Source organism: Ochotona curzoniae, unplaced genomic scaffold (genome assembly GCF_017591425.1).
Source record: "Ochotona curzoniae isolate NIBS_2020 unplaced genomic scaffold, NIBS_Ocur_1.0 contig_1071, whole genome shotgun sequence".
NCBI lineage: Eukaryota > Metazoa > Chordata > Mammalia > Lagomorpha > Ochotonidae > Ochotona > Ochotona curzoniae.
The window spans coordinates 16,235,342-16,243,213 of NW_024464939.1; the positions used below are offsets into that span (position 1 = coordinate 16,235,342).

Below are 7,872 nucleotides of genomic sequence, written 5' to 3' on the forward strand. Positions count from 1 at the left end.
GGAACTATCTTCTGCAACAGATATCTTGTGGCAAGAAATTTTTAAAGATTGAACTATCTTTCTCTTTTGAGATCCTGTGGGGAATATGTTCTCCAGGAAAATTTTCCAAAAACAAAACTCAAATTTGTTTTGAAATTTCCAAAAGCCCCAATCTTTCTGAGTAATTCAAACCACAGTGGATTTTTATGTGCCCCTTATGAGAGGGAAAACAGTGAGGAAGAGTGCATGATAGTGGTTTAGATAAGTAAAGCCAGCCATTGTCTTGTAACTAATTTAGAGAACGTAAGTTGAAGATGTCCAGGAAGTATGAGGACACCAGCTGGCAGGTGGTATGAGAGATGCTAAGGTATATATAGTGACTGAAAGGATGTGATCAGATGAGGATAATCTGCAACTTTTTCCAGTATTGACACAATTGAAGGACTCTAGTCTCCCTGGGAAAGTTTCAGTCTCTTCAAGAAGTCCATTTTCTGATTCTTTTGTGAATTGTAGACCTCATTCATGTTAAGACACAGCTTAAAAATAAAGTTCCATTCCTTTTGTGCCTCAGCATTTACTTCCCAGAAATCCATATTATTTGCATGATGGCATGCATCTTACATTTAGTCTACTGCTTTGTAATGACTTGTTGGATGATTGGAAGAGTTCATTTCCACCATCATCTGGGGTGTAGCAAGTTTTTTTTTTATTATTATTATTGTCAGTCTTTTGAAAGCAACAGGCGCCTGACAGCCAAGATATATGGCAAGGTTAGTTTTTAACTATAGCACAAGAATCCAAAAACCACCTGGAATAGAGCATGGACTCTCAAAAGCTTGAGTCTCTTCACCACAAAAGTTCCTTGCTCTTCAGAATGTGGGCCGTAGGCTGGTAGCTTATGGGGGAGCTTATAAAAAAATGCAGAAATTTAGTCCCCGCACATTGTTGGATGAGAGCCAGCTTTATGGATCAAAGCTACTTTTTACATTCCCCAGATGAGGTCCATGAACACTGAGGAAGCCCTGCAGTGTCATTTGTTTCATTCTGTTACTAATAACTTTCTAAGGGTTCTCAGATCTGTGTGTCAAAGGGGATTTCTGCCTAAACCTCACTATCAGCATACCATGATTACCTCTTGACACACTTGATCCACAAGCCTGGGACCTCAGTTTGTAATTATGATTTGAAATGCTTTAGCCCTAACACTTACATCTGACTACCAGATTTCCCATTTAAAAGAATCAGAAGCACAAATAGGGTATGAATTTCAAGGACTCATTACTGTGGTCCAATATACTTTCCATGTCCCATTGTATTCTTCTAAATATTTATGATCTGTATGTTTAAGCTGTATATAATTTCCTTCAAAAGTCTTGCACTATTACACCACTGTGCCTTGGCTCTCCCCATTTCCTTTACCCAGAATAATGGCTATTGCTGACAAAATCCAATTCATCTTTTAAAGCCTCAATATGTTCTACCTGGAAAATAATCCCAGATCTAAGTATAATCCATCCCTCCTCTACACTCACAGCAGCTTGCTTATGTAAGTTATGTAGCACATTTAATTGTGAAGCTACTCCCATGAGGCTGTGTAGGCACAAGTGTCGTATTTATCAACAGAAGTTCTACCTTAATGATATGTTGTATTTTACTTCAGTTGTATTACTGTAAACTCAGTGAAACTAAAGAATTCCACTGTCACTCCAAGACTAATGTTGTCTGGAGAATTTTAGGATTATGAAATTTTGGATATGCAAGTAAGTATATTTGATATTGAGGCATATGATAGAGCCAGTGCATTTCATAAAAGCAAGATGCTACACAGAAAAAGGGGAAAGTACCATGAAGCTACTAAAAATTCGACCTCCTCTGCTGGATTAAATTTTATTATCCACTGGAGACACAATAAAGGACCAAGATATTTAATGCATGTAAAAAGCAGAAAATAATGACGTATGGTTTACCAAGACCATAGTTTCTATCTGCAGAGAAATCATGCTGTTTGGGAAAATATATGGGATTTAGAGTCAAAAGTTCTATGTCCCTACACTCAATAACTTAGACCTTTTTTTAAACCTCATTGGCATAAGAAAAAAGTCGGTAGCTGAAACTTCAGATTCAGAAAGCTGAAGCTGATATCAATCTCAGCCATTTTGTAGTGATTTTGTAAAAATAAAATGAGACTTCATGCAAAATCGCCTTGTAAAATAACCAGTGAGTGTCCACTGAATGATTACAAAAACAAACATGTACCAGGTGAAACCATGCTTAGCAGTAAACATTTTTCTCACCAGCCATAAAGTTGCTCTTAAATTTTAAAAATAAATGTAGAAAGACAAAAGACTTTTTGTGAGACTCTGTAGAGACATTTTTCATCGTAGTCTTGAGAAGAATTTTATGAGGTCAGATATTTTCAGTGTCCAGTGCATTACTGGTTTTCAAGGAAGGTGGTTAAAGACCAGTGCAATGGATGAGCCTCGCCCTGGGAAACCCACCTGCCTGATCATGGTGTCTCCCCTGCCAGGTAATTATAAGGTTAAAGACCTGTGAAGTGAACAAGTATTTATTGAGCTCTTATCTGCAACACATGAAAAGTAAGTGAACAAAAGGGCTTATTCCTATTTTCATGGAGTTTACAAAATAGCAGGGATCTAAATTAGTTTATAGAATTCTAAAATCCCAATGTTTCATTTTTCCACTATACTGCAAAAAAGAATGAGTGTTTAAATATTAGCACTCCACCAATTTCTAAATTGATAATTAAGCTGAACACTCCCCTTCCAAAAGAAAAAAAAATCACAAAAGAGGCAGCCAGGATTTTAACAGGTGCCCACAGGAAAATCTGAAGGCCAAAGCCAGCAAGCAAATCACTGCTAATTCTAAGCAGTTGTGGCAGAAAGAATCCTGTAGTTCAAGAATCATATCTGTGTTCCTTTTCACCAGTTTTATTGCTGGTTTCCATTAGACATGCTTATCTGAAGACTTGAGAAATTTAAAAAACATCTATGAGACTCTGTTGTACATTCCTCTTGATTTTTGTCTTGGATCTACCTTTAAAGAAATGGATGACTTTGGATAAATTATGTACTTCATGTGAACCTCAGTTTGAAAAATAGGAGTTTTAACTAACTATATTATAATAATTCCCATTTTAAATGCCCAGTCATCTATCTCATATGTAAACTGGAAACTGGCAAAAGAATGGGAAGAAAAATTTCAAAGTGCAGTGATAAATATAAGATAATGAAACTCTAGAACCAAACATAGACTCTTTAATATCATACAGGTAATACCAAAACATGCTCTTTAACTCAATGAGTGTTTTTCATTCTCTACTTTTTTAAAAAGATTTATTTATTTTCATTGGAAAGGCAGATATACAAAGAGGAGGAGAGACAGAAAGGAAAATCTTCCATCCAATGGTTCACTCCCCAACTGAGCACAATGGCTGGAGCTGAGCCAGTCCAAAACCAGGAGCCAGGAGCTCTTCTACGTCTCCAACATGGGTGCAGGATCCCAAGGCTTTGGGTTGTCCTCGACTGCTTTCCCAGGTCACAAACAGGGAGCTGGATGGGAAGTGGAGCTGCCAGGATTAGAACCGGTGGCCATATGGGATCGATGCAGGCAAGGCGAGGACTTTAACCACTTCTCCACTTTTAAAAATGATTTATTTTTATTTATTTGGGAGGTAGAGCCACAGAGAGAGGAGGAGAAACATAGAGAAAATCTTCCATCTGCTGGCTCATTCCCCAAATGGCTACAGCAGCCACATTTAGGTCAGGCCAAAGTCAGGCACACAGAGGCCCCTGTAGTCCCCTACCTGGGTACATGGACACAAGCATCAGGACCATCCTGTGGTCCCCTCCTAGGTGCACCAGCAAGCAGCTGGATCAGGAGTAGAGCAGTCAGGACTCAAATCCATATTGGATGCCAGCTTCACAGGCCCAGCTCATCACTCCAGAGCGCTGATTCCCAATCTACTTTTATCATAATTATGTAAAATGTTCTGTTTGAGGATTCCTATCACATTACCTTCAAAAATCCACCGTGTGTAGTTTCTCAGGTACTATAAAATGTAGTTATTCACCTCTTTTTTACTGTTTTTAAATAGATAAGATACAAGCCAAAATGGATAACTACAAGCAGATCCTGAAACATCCTGGCATTTTGACCTTAGGGTCAAGGTATTTTCATTTCTTTCCAGTTGTGAAAACTGCATTTTGCTTATATTAAAAGTTGGGCAAGCATGATTTTCTAGAACTCCTTTGTAGTTGACTTTCTTCCTCCAAAGATCCACTGTGCATGCAAATTCTCTGATAAACAGATGACTCTTAGTCCCTGGGTGAGCTTTTGCACCTGCATATCTGGAGGGCTTGGAGACAATCCAGAAAATCCTTTCAGCTCTTCCCACCTGAGCCTTTCATCTCCACCACTTCCACATTTCTTTACCCCATCTTGTACCTTTGAAGAAATCCACTATTCCCTACTCAGTACCCAATCACAGGTCACTGGAACATTCTCTACCTTGTTGCCATCTTGGTTTTCCCTTTGCTTAAGGGAATGAGTCACCTAGCATCCCACTGTGAATTGGACGGTTTCATTGAAACTTGACTCAAAGCAGGAAGATTGCAATTGGAAAGTTGTTGAAGACTGAGGGTGACAAGACCAGGAAATTGAAACCACAGTTGGACAAGCCATAACGTTAATGAAGGGACTGGAACAAGGCCTCTGGACAGCAAGTCCAAATTCAGCTTTAGATATTAAAAATTACCTCTATTGAGTTTCTTTAGCTCATAATACTGTGTTCTGATATCTCCAGTGTCAGTGTTTTCATTGGTAAAAACCAAAGCTCATAAAATAGGTAAAATATACTTTAAAATACATTTAACTGGTAAGATAAATCATTTAATACCAAGAAATCCTAGTTTCCCTATATTTCTAGAAGAGGTAAGAATATGTGCTCCAGAAATTTCTGAAGGAAAAATGAGAAAAATAGGTGAGATCACCTATATAAAAGCTATAAACATGTCGTGATATACATAGCTTTGATACATCTATTGCCTCACCTCATTTATTCTCTGTAGATTAAAGTAGTTCAACAAAAAGCCAGGATTTTCACTCTTGATTTCTGTTTCCCAACCAACTAGGGACCTCTTAAAGTATCACTCTAGGAGGACTTAGAGGGGAAATGTGAAGAAAGGGAATTGTTTACTTCTATGAAATTCCTCTAAGAAAAATGAAAACAAAACATTTTTGTGCATCTTGCTTGCTTAGACTGCAGTCCGAGATTGGATTGTCAAGAAGGGGTAGTGTCTGTGCCAGAGGTTAGCATTTGCCAAGCAGTGTACCATGTTCAGTTACAAGGGGACAGTGCATGACACTCCTCAGGAGCTTGTGGTTCTGTATCCAGTTCTTCCAAGAGAAGTTAATGCACACCAAAAACATTGCTCAACAGAGCCACCAGGATGGTGATCCATTGGCTTAGAGTGGCCACCACACATGACTTTCCTAAGTATATATTAATAAGGAGCAATGGGAGTGGTAAGATGCAAGCTGAAAAGATCTTTCCTATAAATGGACCAGAAATCAAGGCTGTTTATATATGTGCAAGTCATTGGAATACTTAGCAACAACCCTTTGTCCAAAGAAATAGTTTTCACTCATGAAAAATGTGACTAAAACATTAAGAGCACATGAGCAGGGCCCGGCGAGGTGGGGCAAGTGGTTAAGGTCCTCACCTTGCACGCCCAGGATCCCATATGGGCGCTGGTTCTATCCCAGCAGCCCTGCTTCCCTTCCAGCTCCCTGCCTGTGGCCCAGGAAAGCAGTCAAGGACGGCCCAAAGCTTTGGGGCCCTGCACCCACGTGGGAGACCCTGAAGAGGCTCCTGGCTTCGGATCGGCATATCATGGGCCATTGCGCTCACTTGGGGAGTGAATCATCGGATGGAAGATCTTCCTCTCTGTCTCTCCTCTCTGTATATCTGCCTTTCAATAAAAAAAAAAAAAAAAACCAAAAAAAAAAAAAAAACAAATCTTTAAGCGCACATGAGCAAAGGGAATATTTCCACATGCTTTTGCCAAATCCTGGTTGGGTTTGACTTAGGCTTCTCCATATTCTGAATTCAGAACAGTCCTCAGGTGGCTGGAATAATTCATCACTTAGCATAATTTGTGTCTTACTAACTGTATGAGATGGAGCATACTCTGGCTGCATGCTACACTTTGTATAAGGTTTGGCTCCTAAACTCATGTAAACATTTAAGCCTAGAAGCCGTAAGTGGTGTTGAAGGTTGGAAACTTGTTCTAATTACCGTTTTTAGCACGTGGGCCTACTGGGCTGTGCTTAGGGCACTGGGACTCCACGCTTAGAAGCTAGGTCTTGTGAAGAGGTGTGTTTATATGAGCCTATTTGGGCCTTGCTTCTCTCTCAACTTCCTGGCTCACCTTGTGACCATTCCTCTGTGTTTCTTGCAGCATCGCCAGCCTTCATCCTCACCAGATGGCCAAAGCAGTGGGGCCCACTGGATCCTGGATTCTGCATCACCGAAACCGTGAGCCAAAATAAACCTCCTTCCTTGATAAGTAGCTTGTTTTACATATGAGTTCCAGTAATTAAAACTTGATGGATAGAGTGCTCAATTAGTGAAAACCTAGTTCCTTGCCATCTACAATGTGATTTTGTGTGTCGAAAGCTTAGCTAGCTTACAAAAGAAAAGAAACGATGATTTTTAAAGGGATTAAAATTAAACAGGACTGATGGCTACTTAAGCAAAGGCCTGTTGGTACTTAGACAATGTAAGGTTCGGAGGCTTCCGTTTGTTAATATCATTCGAAACATCTGCTAGAGACAGTTTACCAAATGGGCTAGGAGCAACAGAACCAAATTATGCATGTTAGTCACCGTCAAAGGGGTCCAATAAATTGCTTTGAGGAAATGTTTTGCTGAAAACATCTGTAATTTTTTTTTCAGCGGAGAGGTCAAAGTTTCCAGGGCTATTGGTTCTAAGTCCCTGGTTCACAGCCCCAGCTGCACTGTAAAATCACCTGGGAGCTTTAAAAATCTGCTGCAGTACATCGGATCCTCCAGGCCCCCCTGACATGCACTGTCCTAATTGTATCCTGGGCACACCCGTGTTTCTAACCTCCAGGCTGTTTTGAGAATGCTTGCTATCAACTGATAGGACACAGGGCCTGGAAGATGCAAGCACACAGCCTCTCCACATAATGTAATTAGTAGAGCAAATTCATTTGTTCTGGTGAGTTCAGGCATTTCTCTGGGCAATGGAAAATTTCTCACCAATTTACTGCACTTTTGACTCTAGCTCATCATTACTTTCCAAACATCTCGTTCCCTTTTGTTATTTTGAGTACCTTTCTGTGAAAAGGAAATTTTCCAAATGTCTTTTTCAGGCATGTCGCATATTTGATCTGGTCCCCTTTATAGTTTAGTCTGGCCTTGTTGATATTTGCTTCCTGTGATCATTGTTTGAAAAGCTGTTACTTCAATAGTTTTCTTTTTCCAGAGAGGTTTATGTCCATTGCAAACACTGACATTATCACTTTTAGTGAGAAGGAGGGCAGAATACTCATTGTTTCCCCCATGGCCTCCCATCAGGTCACTGAAAAGCTTTGCAGACGCCAAAGGTGAAAAACATTGACCAGCTCCACCTGGTCGGCTAACTGCATTGTGCAAGGAGTGAGTGTTCTAGCATCGCTGGAGCATGAGCACTATATACAATTTTTAAATATGGATGCGTTATTTGGTCATAAAACAGGAAACACAAAGAATGTGTTATATAATCATCTGTACAAAGTATATACAAAGTAAGTCAGGAAGCGAGAAACAGAGTCTATTGCCAGTTACAAAAATTCTCAGTGCCCTGAAGAA

The 7,872-nt window shown here is 39.8% G+C and overlaps 1 pseudogene; it reads right to left on the reverse strand.

Annotated features, from left to right (window-relative positions):
- Nucleotides 1–2,383: 2,383 nt before the first annotated feature.
- On the reverse strand, nucleotides 2,384–2,514 carry LOC121166726 (annotated as a pseudogene).
- Nucleotides 2,515–7,872: the final 5,358 nt, after the last annotated feature.